The 20373-nt window shown below is 37.8% G+C and overlaps 1 protein-coding gene across 15 annotated transcripts in view; it reads right to left on the bottom strand.

Moving 5' to 3' along the window:
- The window catches only part of LOC108588543 (serine/threonine-protein kinase Nek4-like), a 272894-nt gene extending 252805 nt beyond the window's left edge, over positions 1 to 20089 (bottom strand). For 6 of the 15 annotated variants that reach the window (XM_078350158.1, XM_078350156.1, XM_078350161.1 and 3 more), the window contains exons 1-3: positions 19976 to 20089; positions 15520 to 15598; positions 1643 to 1710 (exon numbers count right to left, since the gene is read on the bottom strand). The gene's annotated coding sequence lies outside the window, so the exon portion shown is untranslated. Of the gene's footprint in view, positions 1 to 1642; positions 1711 to 3679; positions 3770 to 10749; positions 10814 to 15519; positions 15599 to 19567; positions 19947 to 19975 lie in introns of those variants that run through there. The other 9 variants (XM_078350157.1, XM_078350163.1, XM_078350159.1 and 6 more) reach the window with 9 other exon arrangements.
- Between the last annotated feature and the right edge of the window lie 284 nt (positions 20090 to 20373).

Genomic DNA, 20373 nt, shown 5'->3' with positions numbered 1-20373 from the left:
CCAGCATGGAGGAAACTGCTCCCATGATCCAATTACCTCCCACCAGGAACCTCCCTCAACACAACTCAAGATGAAATTTGGATGGAGACACAGAACCAAACCACACCAAAAAGAGCGCTTTCATATCAAACTACATTGAGAATCACAGAACTGCTAATGCCCTGTAGCATTAACTGTGGGCTGACTGATTAAGGCAGGGCTCAGCTTTATAAGTCTCCTGATTTTGAATATTTTTTTCATGAACCTGAATCACCTAGGGGTCATCTGCTTCAGGTTAGGTTTGGATGAATAGTTTTTCTCCACACTGCGGATCCGTGAGTTCTAGTCCACTCCCCATATATGTCATCCTCCTTTGATTAGCAGGTGGGCAAGGTATGCATTTCTCATAGTGATGTCAAAAGCACCAGGCAATACACAGAATCACCTGGGACTCTTAAGACTCAGATTCAGAAAAGCACACTGTCGTGGATGACTACATACCATTAGTCAGAGCAAGCCATATGGTCAAGCTCCGAGTTGAGAGGCTGACGATGATGCTACACCCATGCTAAGATCATGCCAAGGGTAAAAAGCCACAAGTCAAGTTTAACTCAGTGGCCAATGTCAGAGAACATTCTGTCTATAGAATTCTAAATTATAAACAAACTCATGTCACTTAAAGCAGCAGTCTCCAATTTTTTTGTCACCAGGGACTAGTTTCGTGGAAGACAATTTTTCCATATACTGGGAGTGAAGATGGTTTTGGAATGATTTATGGGCATTACATTTACTGTGCACTTTATTTCTACTGGTCAGTGGCCTGGATTTTGGAGACCCCTGATTTAAGAACTGCACTAATCACAAACACACACATATAATTAATCTTGAATAAAAATAAAAGAAACTTATTTAGCATAAATATGAAATGTTATAACTATTGGAGTGAAGGAAATGTTAAAAATACTAAGCAACGGTTTTAAAAATGGGTAAAGGTTAGTAATAGATTCAACCAAATGTGTGAGAAATTTTTTGTTTAAAAAATGTAGTTGTCAAAAATAAGTATAATTCAATAACGTTTGCCTCTGTTTTCGAAAACTAGATTGTATGCAATTTTCAGAATTCTAGTTCTTAAATGTGGAGATTAAATTAGATCGATAGCACTTCTTAATGAAAGGTAACTCAGCATCAGAGTATCTGAAAGGATATCTGTTTGATTGTAGATATCATGCAAATGTTAGAATTTTTTCCAAATATTCCCATTGGCTGCTAACGAAGAGACTGATATCCTTACAGGGTAAAACGTGCTCACTGCAGACATATTTGATTAATCGCTACATTTTTAACGTCTAATGGCCACAGTAAGCATTGTGTTATGAGTTGACAATTCATTATTTTTTCCATAAACTCTTATGTCAAATTTTATTTGAAAGACATATCTGAGGCCAGGTATGATGGCTCATGCCCATAATACCAGAAATATTAGAGGCTGAGATGAGAGGATTGCTTTAGACTAGGAGTTTGAGACCAGACTGGGTGACACAGTGAGAACTTGTCTCTATTAAAAATAAAATAAAATAAATTTATAAATAGAAAATAAATGTTCAAGAGTCTTCCATTCATATTGGTGGCAATCCATATTATTTATCATTGTCTTTGTCCTCACTGTTAATGTTCTGTTGAATCTTCTGTTCTTCAGGCCCTGGTTCCACCATGAAAGCATCCATTTCAGTGCTTGAACAAGAACAAAAATATCTTGATGAAGACGTGCTTATATATTCTGAAACACATTGCATTTTATCTGCAGTATGAATGTCCCTCATTACAATCACGTCTTATTTTTTAATTACACCTAATATGTTAAGTTTAACTTAAACCCAAAACTTCTTCAAAAGTTATTCTGCTCTACCACCAACAAAATCAAAACCAATATTTAGAATATCGATTTATAATTTTTTTTATGTTATTTAAATAACTGTATCTGAGTTAAGATACATGATAAAGAAAGACAGTTCATAGGACTGAATATGTAATTATAGATAAATAGCACACTAAATTATACATTTGTCTTTCTCAAACATGCATACAAAGCATTTTATTGCAATATGTGTGTTAATATCTATATTTAAATGTAACAGGGCTTGCATCTCAAGTTACAACCCATGTTGCTGTGAGTTTCAAAAACTCAAGGATTGGTACCAAGATAATCCAAAAATAAATATTGCTGTAACCTGAAGATAAAAATTGCTTTTACTTTCCTTACTTTTACGTTCCTTAACAGGCACTGGGAATATTTGGGTATGCCCATTACAATTTGGCTTTTATTCATTTTATTATCCTAAAACAACATGACATAGTATGTGTGAAAGTGCTTTTCAAGTTCAAATTTTTAAATAAAGGTAAATTGCTGTTTTTAAAAAAGGAAGAATTAGTGATGGGAACAATAGTACTTATCTCCAGAAAGTATAAGATTTTTATCAATGATTTAAAATTATGAACTCTCTCACAATTTTTTAGTCCTTTTTTTCTTTGACGAAATAGCACATTTCTCTCTCAATGATAAGCAGACTTACTCAAAAGTCTCATCATGAATTCAAATATTTCAATATGCCAACAAATTTTGCCCTTCCTGTAATGCAACAATGATGCTTTTTAATAGATTCCTGGTGATAAAACAGTGCATCACATTTCCCTGCTGCTGTGTGTTTGGGTCATGGGCCTTGTGGTGCCTAAGACAAAGAATTCACATCTATTGGGGTAGAGTGTTTCCACCTTTAGCTACACTGAACTGCCACTAGGTGATGTCCATGTTGTCAATGTACAGAATTTCCCTGGTTGCAGATCACTGCTTCTCCCTGTATCTTCTCTTTCCCTCTCACATAAGCACTAAGAAATGAACATTACCTCATAAACTCTTCAATAAATATCTGATATGCATTGGAATTTAAAAAAATATAGCACTTGTCACTCTTTTTTCTGTTTATAAGTTAATTTTAGACCTGGGTTCAACACCTTTTTTAAAATAAAAACTGTAAAGTTTTAGCTTGTGTTATCAAAGAAGAAAAACAAATCAAAACAAGGTGATATTTACACTGAATATATTCTCTCTGTTTGAAATGAGGCTTTATATGCTATCTTTATGTAAAAATCTTACAGTATCAGTGTAGTGTAAAGACCTGTCATGTATTCAAACTCACGGGTTTATTCTCAAGCTAACATAACGCTAGTCTGCCACTCAGTCTTCCTGAGTTTACAAAAATCTATTACCTGATTGAGAACTCATGATTTATTGCTAAGTGGGTAAGTTGTTACCAGTCATTATGATAAAGAGTATTGATAACATGAAGCAAACTGTGCGTTAACTAAGCAGAAGATATGAAGAAAGACTTCTGCATAAGATGGTCATTCTTAAGGCTAATGCATAGACACAGAATCTGGCAGTGTGGGCATTGCTTTTGTTTGTCTGTTTTTTTAAATTTTTATATAGGTGTTTAACCACAATACCATGTTTCTCATTATATTTGGTAATAAGATTTCACCTTCAGCTTGAGTTGAGAAAACAAGGGTTTATAACTGATTTTCTGCCCTCCCTTACTATGATTATGTGACATTTTGCTAGCACCCAGATGATAAAAAGGAGATAGGTAGAAATCGCAAGAAAGGAGTTGAAGGAGAAAAGTTATAGGGTATGATAGAAACGTACCTAGTCAGAAAGAGGTAGAATTAATATTGATAAGAAGCCTGCAGGAGTGCTTTCTCCTTTAATTGTCCTTGTCAAATTTGCCCTGTCCAACTTACGAAAAAAAAAAAAAAAACAGCATGTTAATATGTATCCCTTCTCTTATCCATGCTAAAGACCCCAGAGCCTTGTCTAGTACCTTTGGTTTCTAGCTATATCCCAACTCTCCATTGCATATTAGGTTATTGATAGAGCAATTCCTTCAATAAAACTGCATGCAGCTCAGACATTTTATGATAGCTCAACTGGCTTATTGCAATCAAATCTTCTCCTATTCAAAGTTCAAGAATGAAATAGTCAATATTATATTTACACTTTATGTCATTAGAAAACACAAGTACCATAAATTGGAAAAATATCTACCAGAAGAATCTATGATATTATGTAATACAGAAAAAAATAAACATCTGACCCATATCATTATAAGATATAGACAATAGCACCTCCTTTTGATGCTTCTACTTCAAAATCTCTTTCAAAACACACATGCAAAACAAAACAAAAAAGTGAAAGAAGTAGTAAAAAGACCTGATGAATCTCAAACAAAATAAAATCTATAACTTGGTTTTCACTTTTGCTATGATTAACATTCAGATTATTTCTGCTTTTTTCATTACCAGTTGGAAGTAAAAATTTTATGGCTGGTTAATGCTTAAAGATGTATTTATGCATAGCTCTTGCTTATATTTCTGTGTGTAGGACTATTCATTCTCCAGAAAATTTTGACTCCAGAACTTATAATGTGGGTCTGGGTTCAGGCCTGTGTGAGTGATGATGAAGCCATTTGAAAAACATTATTTACAGGTCGCTAAGTGAATGGATGGACCAAAGATAAATGTTGTGCATCATGTTCAGGGTGATACTTGTATCCTTCGGCTTTCAATTCTGAGTGCACATTTGGTTGAAGCTCTAATGCTTTACATTTTTCATTCATTTTCTGTGATAATGTATCCTATAACAACTTCTCCATTTTCATAGGCTCTTTAAGAAGACATAGACTTACTTTTGTTGAGTTTTTTTATTCAAAGATTTCTCAGTGCCACCTGCAAAACCACAAGCACTAAATTTTCATCCCTGCCTTGTGTTTCAAACTCTAGTGATTTTAATTTCTGTGTCACTTTCTCCATAATTCGTGCTGTGTCCACATTGCACTTATCTATCACTTAGCTTGCCTGTGTTGTTTGAAACTTCACAGAGAGCTGCATGGCAGAATTTAGTCATTTAGTCCATTTACATCGGTTTATCAAAAGTCCTTAATATTGCATAAGAGCAGTTCATTTCAATAAACTACTCCAATATATATATGCATACATATGTATTTGGCTATTATTTGATGAACATATTAATTGTACTACCAACACAAATTTTATTAACTACAATTACAGTTAAATTTAAAATTAAAATTGTAGCTCATGACTAATGCATAAGTAGTGAAATAGATTTTTTAAATAGACTAAGAAAATCCAACCATGAACAAGTATGAACACTTCACAGTTAAATTGTAAGTTTAAGCAATAAAACAATAATGTGCTATTGGTGAAAAATAAGTCACATATTTAATTAACTACAACTTAGTAGTTGGTGTTTGAGAACTATATTTCTTTTCTTTTCTTTTTTTTTTTTAATTTTTTATTGGATTTTAGGTTTTGGGGTACATGAGCAGAGCATGCAAGACAGTTGCGTAGGAACACACATGGCAGTGTGCTTTTCTTTCCTTCTCCCCTTCACCCACATTTGGCATTTCTCCCCAGGCTATCCCTCCCCACATCCCCCTCCCACTGGCCCTCCCCTTTCCCCCCAATAGACCCCAGTGTTTAGTACTCCCCTTTCTGTGTCCATGTGTTCTCATTTTTTATCACCCGCCTATGAGTGAGAATATGCGGTGTTTCATTTTCTGTTCTTGTGTCAGTTTGCTGAGGATGACGTTCTCCAGATTCATCCATGTCCCTACAAACGACACAAACTCATCATTTCTGATTGCTGCATAATATTCCATGGTGTATATGTGCCACATTTTCCCAATCCAGTCTATTATCAATGGGCATTTGGGTTGATTCCAGGTCTTTGCTATTGTAAACAGTGCTGCAATGAACATTCGTGTACATGTGTCCTTGTAGTAGAACGATTTATAGTCCTTTGGATATATACCCAGTAATGGGATTGCTGGGTCAAATGGAATTTCTATTTCTAAGGCCTTGAGGAATTGCCACACTGTCTTCCACAATGGTTGAACTAATTTACACTCCCACCAACAGTGTAAAAGTGTTCCTTTTTCTCCACATCCTCTCCAGCATCTGTTGTCTCCAGATTTTTTAATGATCGCCATTCTAACTGGCATGAGATGGTATCTCAATGTGGTTTTGATTTGCATCTCTCTGATGACCAGTGATGATGAGCATTTTTTCATATGATTGTTGGCCTCATATATGTCTTCTTTCGTAACGTGTCTGTTCATATCCTTTGCCCACTTTTGAATGGGCTTGTTTGTTTTTTTCCTGTAAATCCGTTTGAGTTCTTTGTAAATTCTGGATATCAGCCCTTTGTCAGATGGGTAAACTGCAAAAATTTTTCCCAGTCTGTTGGTTGCCGATCCACTCTAATGACTGTTTCTTTTGCCGTGCAGAAGCTGTGGAGTTTCATTAGGTCCCATTTGTCTATTTTGGCTTTTGTTGCCAATGCTTTTGGTGTTTTGTTCATGAAGTCCTTGCCTACTCCTATGTCCTGGATAGTTTTGCCTAGATTTCCTTCTAGGGTTTTTATGGTGCCAGGTCTTATGTTTAAGTCTTTAATCCATCTGGAGTTAATTTTAGTGTAAGGTGTCAGGAAGGGGTCCAGTTTCTGCTTTCTGCATATGGCTAGCCAGTTTTCCCAACACCATTTGTTAAACAGGGAATCCTTTCCCCCTTGCTTGTTTTTGTCAGGTTTATCAAAGATTGTATAGTTGTAGATATGTTGTGTTGCCTCCGGTGCCTCTGTTTTGTTCCATTGGTCTATATCTCTGTTTTGGTACCAGTACCATGCTGTTTTGATTACTGTAGCCTTGTAGTATAGTTTGAAATCCGGTAGTGTGATGCCCCCCGCTGTGTTCTTTTTGCTTAGAATTGACTTGGCTATGCGGGCTCTCTTTTGGTTCCATATGAAGTTCATGGTGGTTTTTTCCAGTTCTCTGAAGAAAGTCAATGGTAGCTTGATGGGGATAGCGTTGATTCTGTAAATTACTTTGGGCAGTATAGCCATTTTCACGATATTAATTCTTCCTAACCATGAACATGGAATGTTTCTCCATCTGTTTGTGTCCTCTCTTATTTCGTTGAGCAGTGGTTTGTAGTTCTCCTTGAAGAGGTCCCTTACGTTCCTAGTGAGTTGTATTCCAAGGTATTTTATTCTTTTTGTAGCAATTGTGAATGGCAGTTCATTCTTGATTTGGCTTTCTTTAAGTCTGTTATTGGTGTAGACGAATGCTTGTGATTTTTGCACATTGATTTTATATCCTGAGACTTTGCTGAAGTTGCTTATCAGTTTCAGGAGTTTTTGGGCTGAGGCGATGGGGTCTTCTAGGTATACTATCATGTCATCTGCAAATAGAGACAATTTGGCTTCCACCTTTCCTATTTGAATACCCTTTATTTCTTTTTCTTGCCTGATTGCTCTGGCTAGAACTTCCAGAACTATATTGAATAGGAGTGGTGAAAGAGGGCATCCTTGTCTAGTGCCAAATTTAAAAGGGAATGCTTCCAGTTTTTGCCCATTCAGTATGATATTGGCTGTTGGTTTGTCATAAATAGCTTTATTACTTTGAGATACGTTCCATCGATACCGAGTTTATTGAGGATTTTTAGCATAAAGGGCTGTTGAATTTTGTCAAATGCCTTCTCTGCGTCAATTGAGATAGTCATGTGGTTTTTGTTTTTGGTTCTGTTTATGTGGTGAATTACGTTGATAGACTTGCGTGTGTTGAACCAGCCTTGCATCCCCGGGATGAATCCTACTTGATCATGGTGAATAAGTTTTTTGATTTGCTGTTGCATTCGGCTTGCCAATATTCTATTGAAGATTTTTGCATCTATGTTCATCATGGATATTGGCCTGAAGTTTTCTTTTCTTATTGGGTCTCTGCCGGGTTTTGGTATCAGAATGATGTTGGTCTCATAAAATGATTTGGGAAGTATTCCCTCTTTTTGCATTATTTGAAATAGTTTTAGAAGGAATGGTACCAGCTCCTCTTTGTGTGTCTGGTAGAATTCGGCTGTGAACCCGTCTGGACCTGGACTTTTTTTGTGTGGTAGGCTCTTAATTGCTGCCTCGACTTCTGACCTTGTTATTGGTCTATTCATAGTTTCAACTTCCTCCTGGTTTAGGCTTGGGAGGATGCAGGAGTCCAGGAATTTATCCATTTCTTCCAGGTTTACTAGTTTATGTGCATAGAGTTGTTTGTAATATTCTCTGATGATGGTTTGAATTTCTGTGGAATCTGTGGTGATTTCCCCTTTATCATTTTTATTGCATCTATTTGGTTGTTCTCTCTTTTATTTTTAATCAATCTGGCTAGTGGTCTATTTTGTTGATCTTTTCAAAAAACCAGCTCTTGGATTTATTGGTTTTTTGAAGGGTTTTTCGTGTCTCAATCTCCTTCAGTTCAGCTCTGATCTTAGTTATTTCTTGTCTTCTGCTGGGTTTTGAGTTTTTTTGATCTTGCTCCTCTAGCTCTTTCAATTTTGACGATAGGGTGTCAATTTTGGATCTCTCCATTCTCCTCATATGGGCACTTATTGCTATATACTTTCCTCTAGAGACTGCTTTAAATGTGTCCCAGAGGTTCTGGCATGTTGTGTCTTCGTTCTCATTTGTTTCGAAGAACTTCTTTATTTCTGACTTCATTTCATTGTTTACCCAGTCAACTTCTTTTCTTTTCTTTTTTTCTTTTTTTGAGATGGAGACTCACTCTGTCGCCCAGGCTGGAGTGCAGTGGTACAATCTCAACTCTTTGAAACCTTTGCCTCCTGGGTTCACGAGATTCTCCTGCGTCAGCCTCCACAGTAGCTGGGATTACAAGCGCACACCACCACACTCAGCTAATTTCTGTATTTTTAGTAGACACAGGGTTTCACCATGTTGGCCAGATTGTTCTCTAACTCCTGACCTCAGGTGATCCATCCACCTTGGTCTCCCAAAGTGCTGGGATTACAGGCATGAGTCCATGTGTCTGGGAGGGAAACCATATTTCTTGAAAACTGCTAAAAGAAACAGAAGTTCCTCATGAGCTAATCTATCAACCTATGTAGAGTAATTTTCAAAAATGGATTTCATTTTTACTTGACTCATTATCTTTTTGGATTTTGTACTGAGGCTAAAGTTTTATGCATTATTTATCTCCAAGTAGACTTTTTTCTGCTACATACCATTGAGTACTTGTGTATAAGGAGACTTGCTTTAATTCCACATCTTTATCTTCATCTCTATCAATGGTGAATTGGTTAAAGTTTCTAAGATGTTCATTTATTACATTAAAGTCAGTCAATTTCACACTGACAGCAATACTACTCAATTTATTACTGTCACTTCAGGCAATGATCTATAGATGCATTCCCCCGTGAAAGGGCATGTAAAATGGTATGACTGCAAGAAATGGAGGGTCATTGCAGTATGGTTAGGTGAACTTTGTCCTGGATTTTCTTTTCATTTTACCTTCTATGGCTCAAGTACCAGTCCTACATCTAGTAAAATATTTAGAAAGAATCATTGACAATAAAACTGTTATTACTTATAAGACGTCGTGTCTGAAGTCATAATAGTAGTTTGAATATCTGCACAGTCTCCCATTGATGTCCACATTGTCTTTATACCATTATAATTTCATTTCCTCATTGAATGTATTTATTTAAGTTTATCTCTAAGTTTTCACATCTTAAAAGCCTAGATTATTTGAATTAGGTCCCTTGATCTAGAGAAAAGAGAAGCTAACTGCTCTAGAGAGAGAGCATTGTCTTAAGTCTATTAAAGTTGAATATAATGCTTTATAACCAAAATCAACCATAACAATATGTAAACCAGAAGCCTGTTACAAATAGTGAAATTTAGAAAGTAAATAATAATCAACAATAATTGACACAATGATAGATATGAAAAGTAGACAATATAGTAAGTACGTGCTTAATGTCTAAATTATTGATTTTTTTCCATAATCATAATCAAAAATCTGATTTCCAAATATCAAGCTACATAAAAAATAAATGGATATTATATTTGGTTTCTTCAAAAATGTTTACCAAGTGTACATGTGAAAGATTTTTGCAAAATGTACTTCCTATTACAGAAATATAAATGTATTCAGGTATGAAGATATGATTTATGGGTTTTGTTCACTAGCATTCTGAGTTATACTTATTGCATTTTGTTTTACTAATAAGTACCATTTGATAAATTATTGATGCAAAAGTAATTAAGGTTTTTGCTATTAAAAGTGATGACAGAAACCGAAACTACTTTTGGACCAACCTACATTAACCAATTTTAGTGTTGTAATCTGTGCCAATGAATGCTTTTTCTCTTTTAAAAGTTTACTATAAAAGAAGTGGTTCCTTCATTTTGTCCATATTGGCAATATTATTTTAACCAATTTCCTAATGCTCCAAATTCCCAAACTTGTATCATTTCCGCATTGACATAATTTCCTTTGAAAAATATTGGGCTAAAAGTAATATTCTTAGGTTAAAAACATATTGCCTTAAAAAGTGTTATCATTTGTTTCCTTCGACTGTTGTGAAAAAAAAATCTGCTGCAGAATTAATGGCTTAAACTTGAACAAATTAATTATCTTAGTTTTGGAGATCAGAAATCTGAGTCTCATGGGCTAACATTAAAATGCCAACAGGGCTTTATTATCTTCCTATTTTGAGGTCAACTGATTATCAACTTTCTTTAACCTTAATTTTTCTTTGCTATGTAATGTAAGATATGCACAAGTAGTGGGAATTAAAACATGGACATTTTTGAGTGATCATGAGTATGTCTTCCAAAGTGATCATAATACATACAGTTCAGTTGTGAATGACATAAATATGTTTTTGTAGAAAAAGTCATGCATTCTGTTGGATATCCCTGCAAAGGGAAAAGAGAAGAAATCTATGAGCATAGAGTTAAGAAATGTGGATGGAAACTTAAAAGAGTCAGTGTTCATGTACTAGGTGTTGAAGGAGATAACTGAGAATAGGGCAAAAGTAGGATAACATAAAACATCTTTCTTTAAAAAAAAAAGGTTTAAATCTTAGAAAATGAAGGAATCCAAAGAATAGCAAGCCTAATTTTACAACTCCAAATAAACATATTCTAAATTTCATAATTTTAGGAATAAGAGATAATATTGATGTTATGAGAGAGAAAGTGAGAAACAAGCACATATTACCTGCGATAATAAAATGATTAGCTTGACATGTGTTTTTCATTCACACTAACTGAGTTAAAGAACAATAAAGAAATGCCTTCAACAGTACAATTGTTTTTAATCTAACAACATTTATCAGTTATATTTTCAGATGTGTGATTTAGAGTTGTAAAACTTGTGATGATTCAGTAGTCAAATGACTACTAAGAAATAACTTAGTGAGGGTACACTGAAAAAATAAGCAAACAACCAAACAAATGAACAAAGAAATGTGATTTTGAGAATGAAGATGGTCATATAAACCACTTTTGACCAAGAAACAAATACAACTTAAAACTATATGTTTAAAGATAATTGGTAATATAACTGTAAAGTTTTAAAATGGTAAGAAATGGCTGGGTGCGGTGGCTCACGCCTATAATCCCAGCACTTTGGGAGGCCAAGGCAGGTGGATCATGAGGTCAAGAGATCAAGACCATCCTGGTCAACAAGGTGAAACCCCGTCTCTACTAAAAATACAAAAAAATTAGCTGGGCATGGTGGTGCGCGCCTGTAATCCCAGCTACTCGGGAGGCTGAGGCAGGAGAATTGCTTGAACCCAGAAGGTGGGAGGTTGCGGTGAGCCGAGATCGTGCCATTGCACTCCAGTCTGGGTAACAACAGCAAAACTCCATCTCAAAAAAAAAAAAAAAAAAAAAAAGGTAAGAAACATTTTTTTTTAAATGTGTAAGTATAAATAAAAAATAGTTTTAGTTTTATCTGCTGAATTAAAACAACGAGTCATATAGAAGCAACCAACAAACGTGAAAAAATGCTCAACACCGCTAATCATCACAGAAATACAATTCAAAACCACAGTAAGATAACCATCTCACACCAGTCAGAGTGGCTACTATTAAAAATTCAAATAACAGCAGATGCTGCTAAGGCTCTAGAGAAAAGGAAATGCTTCTACACCGTTGACAGGAATGTAAATCAGTTCAGCCCCGTGGAAAGCAGCTTGAAGATTTCTCAAAGAACTAAAACAGAACTGCAGTTTGGCCCAGCAATCCCATTTCTGAGTATATATCCAAAAGAAAAAGACACATGCACTCTTTTATTGAACTTCAAAAGGTAGAGAGAATATTATAGATGTATTAGGGTTCTGTACTTCACAATAGTAAAGACATGGAATCAACCTAGGTGCTCATCAGTGGTGGATTAGATGAAGAAAATGTAGTACATATATACTATGAAATACTATGCAGCCATAAGAAAGACACAATCACGTCCTTGCAGCAACATAGATGCAGCTACAGGCCATTATTCTAAGGGAATAAACACAGGAACAGAAAATCAAGTATCACATGTTCTCATTTATAAGTGGGAGCTAAACATGGGACACTCGTGGACATAAAAATAGCAAGAATAGACACCGGGCACTACTAGCTGGGAGGCAAAGAGAGGGGCAAGGGTTGAAAAAGTACGTATTTTGTACTATGATCACTAGCTGGGTGATAGGATTATTTGAACCCTAAACCTCAGCATCATAATATAGCCTTGTAAGAAACCTGCGCATGTATTCCCGGAATCTTAAATATAAGTTAAAATATTTTTTTAAAAAAGACAAAAAAAAAAGCAAATAGAATTACAGGTCATTTCAACAATATTTTTATGATGATGAGTGAGAAGATAATACCACAATAACATTAATTATTTTGGTCTAAGATAGGAAATATATATGTAAACTCTATATATTTATATATATGATATGTATATTTATATATCATATAGATATTTGGTAGAAAAATAATATCTATCTATTAATCTAAATTTCTATACATATCATTGAATTAGTTTGAAGCATTCATTTGAATAATGGATAAACAGCCTCAATTCAAATAATGCAATGGGATAGTTTTGAAACTGCACTATGAATATTCTCATGTTTTTGTCCTATACTCTGGTCTTGGAGAGCGAGTTTTTTGTTCTTGTAATAAACAGTCATGCATGAATAAAATATCAACATGCAATGGATTGTATAGAGTTATTTGCGTGTGTGTATTTTCATTCTCATACAATTCAAGTGTCAATGGTTTGCAGTCGAGTTTTAAATCTTTCTTTCATTGAACTTCAAAAGGTAGGGAGAATATTATAGATGTATTAGGGTCTGTACTTCAAGTCTACATTTTAAATGTTTTCCAAATAAAATAAAATTCAGGATTAAAATAAGGAGGGAAATATGACTATTTGTATTGTGTGATAGTCCACATACTGCCCTGTGTGACTGTATGTGCAGATGACTCATGGTATTTTCTGGACCCTGTGTCTCTCTTATTTTAATGAATATTTTGAGCCTTTGTTTACTTTCCAGTATTAGAAAAATATTCAGGTTTGTCTAGAAAAGTGAAATATTGCCATGTAATGTCAGAGGATTAATAATTCCACTACAACCATATCGAGCTGTATTTTAGAAAGAATGAAACCTCTTTGTAGGAGAACATGTACAGTTAACGGAGATCAATAGATTTTTTTTTTAAAAAGCCTCTCACCAGATATCCTCCCTAAATTTTGTGTTTTGACCTGGCACTATGAGAAAGGCAAGCCAGACAGGAAGAAATTCCAGATGACTCTTTTAACCAAAAGTTGCTCCACATTTCAGAAGATGCCTTTTAATTTGCATGTTGAGAGACAATTGATTAGTACACATGCCTTAATTTGCATTTATATTTAACTTGGAAAGGTACTGGACAGGGTGTAAAAAGAGCTGAAACACAAACTTGGCTCTGCAACTATTTAGCTTTGTACTGTGGGTTATTATTTAATCCTTTTAGATGGCAGTTCCCCATGTGACACACTAGAGGTTTAGGCCAAAACCACTTTCGGCAACCTTGTTAGGTTAGCTCTGTCTCTCAAGTGAATACTTAAGTGACTATATATCAGTTTTTCTCATTTCCCTTTTAATTACTGTTTCGTATTTACATTTTCAATGGTTTCATTTATCTGATTTTTTAACCCTGTATGATGATTTATTTGAGAAGTTAAAGAAGTTTCAGGAATAGTACAAGAAACTGGTATCACTTACCTGGATCCACCTATTACTGATATCTTGCATCATTTAATCATTCCCCCGCCTTGTGCATGTGTGTATGTGTGTCTGTGGTGTGTGTGTCCCTGTGTCTCTTCCTCTCTCTCCCATGTGTGTATTTGTATGCATGTGTCCACGTCTTTTCTGAAACATTTGAGAATAATTTGGAGACAGTTTCGTTTAACAGAACAAGAGTACTCTGTTACAGAGCTGTAACATAGCTCTCAAAATCAACAAATTTAACCTTGATATAATATTATCATTTAATCCACAGCCATATTCAAATTGCATCCATTGCCACAGTAACACAATTTGTAGCTATTTTCTACCACTGTCCTTTCCCTCACTTTCAACCCAGTCAAGTCCAGGATCTGATCCAGACTCATTCAAGACTTATGATATTACACATTGTTAGCTTCCTTTCACCTGAAACAATTCTTTAGGGTTTCTTTTGTTAAAATTGAAACGTTTTAGGACTACAAGGTCCTAACTGTGACAGTGTTTGATATATTTGCTGAAATGATGTTGTGTCATTCCTAGTGCATATCAGGAAGCACATGATGTTGATTTATCGAAATATTGATGAGATTCCCCTGAACACTTGGGTACAGTGATATCCCCAGGTTTTTTATTACAAAGTTAATACTTTTCCTTTGTAATTAAGAAATACTATGTGAAGAAAATTGTATCACTTAGTGATAATTTTCTTATTCTATTAGTTCTATTTTGATTAGGTACTTCTTTCCCAGTTTATCATACTATTTATTCATTCATTTATGCCAATGTAAATTTAAGATTTCTTATTTTATTCAAAGATAAAATATAATTATCAATAATTTTTGATGCTGAATTTGTCCCTTATTTGACCGAGGGCCTCTTCAAACTAGCATCGATGTCACTTTGACATGTTCTTATCATGCAGTTGAGTATTTTCTTGGTTTCTGTCAACAAGATATTTTAGGCTTATCTTATATGTTCGGTGGAATAGCATTGGAATCAATAATTTCTTTAAAGAGATATAGTCTCTGCAATTAAATAATTTTATTTAGAAGGCAAATTATGGATATTATTTTGTCAAGGCACTCTCAGGGCACACAAGATGAGTTCACACTGATATATTAATTTTCTATTTTAAGTTCCGGGACACATGTGCAGGATATGCAGGTTTGTTACATAATAAACATGTGCCATGGTGGTTTGCTGCAAGGATCATCCAATCACCTACATATTAGGCCAGCATCCATAGCTATTCTTCCTGATGCTCTCCCTCCTCCCCTGCCACCCTCTGACAGGCCCCAGGGTGTGCTGTTTCCCCAACAAGTGTCCATGTATTCTCATCGTTCAGCTTCTACTTACAAGTGGAACATGCAGTATTTGGTTTTCTCTTCCTCAGTTACGTTGCTGAAGACAATGGCCTCCAGCTCCATTCACGTCCCTGCAAAGAACAGGATCTCTTACCATTTTATGGCTGCAGGGGATTTGTAGACCACATTTTCTTATATTAATTTCCAAACCAACAACTCAGGATATTAGAAGGTCTTCACCCCTCTCAGTATATATCATATCTGTAAGCTTTCTCTTCAACAATGAGAAAATTTGCTCCTGTTCTTCTCAGTATGTTTACTCACTTCATAATGCAATTTTTTTGACAGGGGGTGAGAATTCCCATTTATCCTTTTGTGGGAAGATTTTATTGGCTTTTGTGGCTTTCTTATTGCATTTAGGTATCTTCCATATAGTCTAAAAATAGATCCTTTACCAAATGTATGGTTCACAAATATTAGTTTCCCCCAATCCATGGCTTAATTTGTTATTTGTTAAGTGTCTATTGATAAGCAGATGATTTTAATTTTGACAAAGTTTAATTTCTCTTTTATGGATATAGTTTTTCATATTCTAAGATATATTTGCTACCCCAGATCATGAAAATATTCTCCAATATAGACTCAAGAAAACTTATTATTTTAGATTTTATGGTAGATGTAAGATCAAGGTTAAATTAATTTTTGTGATTCATCTAAGGTAGAAATAAAGGTTCTTGTTAATGTATATATATTCCTCTTATCTATTTCTACTCCTAGAACACTTCTGGCACCCCACATGTGAGTTTTTCACACCAAACTATTTGTCAATCTTCTGAGGACAAATGGTTGTCCTGCAATTTAATTCAATTCTAATGCTAACTACTCAGCCTTAGTGCAGACCTTTCTGGTAAGAACCACCCCCAATTCAGTCACCAATCTTAACTATGGGGTGCTCTGGGCAAAGAAACTTCTATCAGACCTGGCTACAATCCTGGGGCTCTCACAACCTCATCTTTGCATTTGATTATTACTATAATGGCATTCACAACTTAGGGAAACACTCTTCTTATATTTACTGATTTATTTTAAAAGATATCATAAAGAATAAAAATTAACAGCCAAATGAAGAGGTACACAGGGTGAGGTCCAGGGGAATCCTGAGCACAGGAGCTATTGCCATGTGGAGTTGTAATATTGAGGTTCAGGGTGCCCTTAGCTCCCCTGAGAGGACGTTTCTCCAGGTTCTTGGTCTCCTGCCCTCTCAAGAATGAGAGAGTGGACCACCGTGCAATGCACTGTAAATGCCAGACTCAAAAGTGTTTGTAGAATGTGATTTATTTAGAGAGAGGGAGAGAAACTGCAGACAGAGGAGAGAGGAAGAAACAGCTAACTCTCACACTGAGTAAAAGAACCCAGAAAGATGGAATCCAGGAGAGGAAAGCAGCTTCCACACGGAGTGGAAGGGAATAGAGAGAAATGGAATTTAGGAGGGGAAGACAGGCTTCCACAAAGGGAGTGTTCATGGAAGGGGACTCAAAGATGGAGTCCAAAGGGATGTTGAAGAAGGGGACTTTTAACCTGGGAGGAACCCCCACCTTCTCTAAGACCCCAGGCCAATGAAAGGAGTTCCTTAGAACTTCCACTGGAGTCACTGACTCTTAATTTCTTCCTGCGCCCATGAAATTCAAACATAAATCTTAAATCTCCTGGATGGAAAGAGATGCGAGGGGGCATGGCACTAGGAAGTTCTTGCCCTTAAAATTAGGCCCCCTTGTGGACCCGGAAAGAGAACACATTCCCTCAGTCCTCCTCTCTGAGAGGAAAGCCCAACTTCTGTTGGAATTACGGATGTCGATCCTCTTTAACTACTTCCTGCTGAAATGGGGCATAGAAGGCGCCCTACAGTTGAGGTTTCCTTCAGAGTAGAGTCTTTCAGGGGTGCAGGTTGATCTAGAGGTCCATAATAGAGCCCATGAGCCAAGGACATCTGGGGTTCCAGTGGCAGGATTATCTGTTACCTTGCGGTTCTATAAGAAACAAATGTGACAAGGTGGTTAAAGATGAAAAGCTCAGAGGCCAACAAATATAGAATGGTTATAACCGAGCCTGGGAGAGAACAGAGCCAGGTTCTTGAAGGTCTTTGGCCCTTTGTTTGATTGATTCCTGAGTTCTATGTTTAAAATGACACTTAACTGGTTTAGAACATAGCAGCATTTTTCCTAGGAAGAGACAGGTTCCCTTCCCACTATGAAAAGGATAATCAGAGTTCAAAAGATAGCAAAATTGAGGGTTATAGTCCTGTTAATGCCAGGATATAAAGTAGACATGAGTGGTTACTTCCCTGAGGATCTTGTTGGAAAAGCAGATGTGAATCTTCTAAGGGCTTGCAGGGATACAAAGAGTTGTCTCCTGGAACTTCAGGCTACGAAGCGGAGGGTCTATGACTTTCCTCAGGAGGTCTCCAAGGCTTCAGCCAAGTGTGATGAATCCATGAGACTATTATCACTACCTTAACTGCCATTGGAGTGGACAGAATGACCAAAAATGGTCGTTCCCAAGATGGGCCTAGAAAGGGAGAGTCTGAGGGGAGAGATTTAACAAGCACCAAGTCTCCAGGGCAGGAGAGAAATACTGAGACGGCCATGTAATGTCTAGGAGAATATTAACTTCTGGGACTTCTACAGTCAGCTTTACCCAGGGCTCTGTGAGGGTGACAACTGGTGCTGGCACTTGCTTCAGGCACCCTCAGTCCTGCCACTGGGTCATCTGGTCAGACACCTTGGGCCCTGAGAACCTTCATCCCCCGGGACAGTGTGCTTTCCAGTGATTCCCTTAGTACAGGGGGCATGGACCAAATGGTGGTTCATTCCTCTGGGGACAATTTCTTATCAAATGTCCCTTCAGACTGCACTGGTAACAAGTTCTGCCAGACTGGTGGCTAACCCAAGTCTTTCCCTAATTTGAGCCCCTAGGGTGTGCTTGCCTGAAAGCCAAGACTAAGGCTGATCTCTCATAATTCTTTCAGTCTGTTCTTCCTGGTCTCTATTAAGAAACACCGAGGTTGCCTGGCTCAGTAATGATTCTAGACTGTTCTGGTCCCAAGGCCAGCTCCTGGAGCTTCTGCCTGATATCTGCTGCTGACTAATAGACTCATCCTTTAGTATTAACTGATTCTTAATGGAGTCTGGTGACAGGGGGGTGTACTTTCTTAAAGTCTCCCACAATTGCTCAAGGAAAGCTGCTGGGTTTTCTTTCCTTCCCTTTTAGGGGTTAGGTTTCCCATTTGGCAGAGGTAAATTTGGCCACGCTATTTGGCAGAGAAAAATGAACTGCTTTTTCCTTAAATACTGTGTCAAATTGGTCCCAATTTTCCAGTATACATTTTAATGGAGACTTGAGTTTGGGAATAGAAGCACCCATCTGAAATCGACCACAAGGGATGCACACATCACCAGTTAAAAAAATTACAGCCACTTCAACCTGAGGCATCCCCAGGTAAAATGGGTACTCAAATGAAACGTCTTTCAGTCAGTACTCCAAAATTTCATGTGCCCAAATGCGTGATCCCTCTTATCAGAGGGCATCCTATGTACTGGATTTGAATCACGACCTACCAGCATCATGGGACCACTCTCACTGCCTGCAGGACCTCCGGTGACTACCACAGAGGCATGGAATGAGAGGATCTATTGGGTCGAGTAGTCACGTACCAACGAGCCCCGACGAGGCCAGCGGGTTTCAGGAGCTGGGTACCAATATCTCCCAGCAAAAGTCCAATTTACAAAACCGCCCCAGAAGGGTAAACTTCTAGGGAGGGACCATTAGAGCACACAGTTCAAAGAAGCCAGGCCACGTGGCTGAGGCTGGAACAATGCCCTCAGGACCCAGGCCTCCTCTCCCCTAACCCATCTGCCCTGGTAGGAAAATGCTCTTAAGGTTGTGAGACCCGCCATTTACTATTTGGGGCTGGAAGCGATTTAACTACGATCTAGGTGGAAAACTTCTGCCAGAAACAGAGCCAATCCCACGCAAAACAGATTATACACCAAACACAAAGTCCCATAGCCTCCGGCTTCTGAATTTCCCCCAAAATGTCTGACCAATCCAACACTGACTCCACAGGGGATTTGAACCCACAATCTTGCAGGCCTTTCACCTTAAGCAACTGTGCAAACCGGCCGCGTACACCCAGGGAAGGCAGAAAGCTTTCCGGAGCCGTATTCTGAATGAGAAGGCTGCACCCCGAGGCGACGTGGCCTGCCTAAAAGCCGGGCGGGGCCGACAGCAGCAGCCGCTTCAGCCGCCCACCTTCCCTCAGAGGCACAGGCAGAGGAAAAAAGCCGCTTGCGTGTCAGTTAAAAAGCCCGGTTCGCAGCCACTGCCGGGCCGCCGTGACTTCCCGCAGCCCGCGGCGTTAGGTCGCCATGTTGACCTGCTCAGAACCGCTGGCACGCCTGGGCCACTTCCCGACCTACTGCCCACACAGGGACCCCGGGGAGCCTTTTTACCCTGCTGCCCGGGACTGGGGAGTGCTGGAGAGGCCTGCCGGAGTCACGCGCCAGGCTGCCGAGCTCCCGGGTCCCTCACAGGCTCCGGCTGTACCTCGCCCCTCCCCGCTGCTTAATCCCGCCCACAGCTGCGCACTCGGTTCCTTCCGTGGGGCGGGGCTGGGCTGTTCCTGACAGACAAGGAGTGAAGCCGGGGGCAGTGCTCGCCCGCTCCACCCCACAGGCTCCCTCAGCTCTTGGTCCCAGAGATAAGATCCGAAGGATAGACACGGAGACAGAAAGCAGAGAGAGAGCTCGAAGGTAAAAAAAAAAAAAAAAAAAAAAAACTGCGCTTTGAATTCTGGCTGGGCCTGGCGCTCAGGTTCCACGCAGCCCTCCCTGGCTGCGCAGCTTCAGGT

Source organism: Callithrix jacchus, chromosome 15 (genome assembly GCF_049354715.1).
Source record: "Callithrix jacchus isolate 240 chromosome 15, calJac240_pri, whole genome shotgun sequence".
Taxonomy (NCBI): Eukaryota; Metazoa; Chordata; class Mammalia; order Primates; family Cebidae; genus Callithrix; species Callithrix jacchus.
Note: the sequence above shows the minus strand (reverse complement) of the source record. Positions and strands in the feature narration are given on the sequence as shown.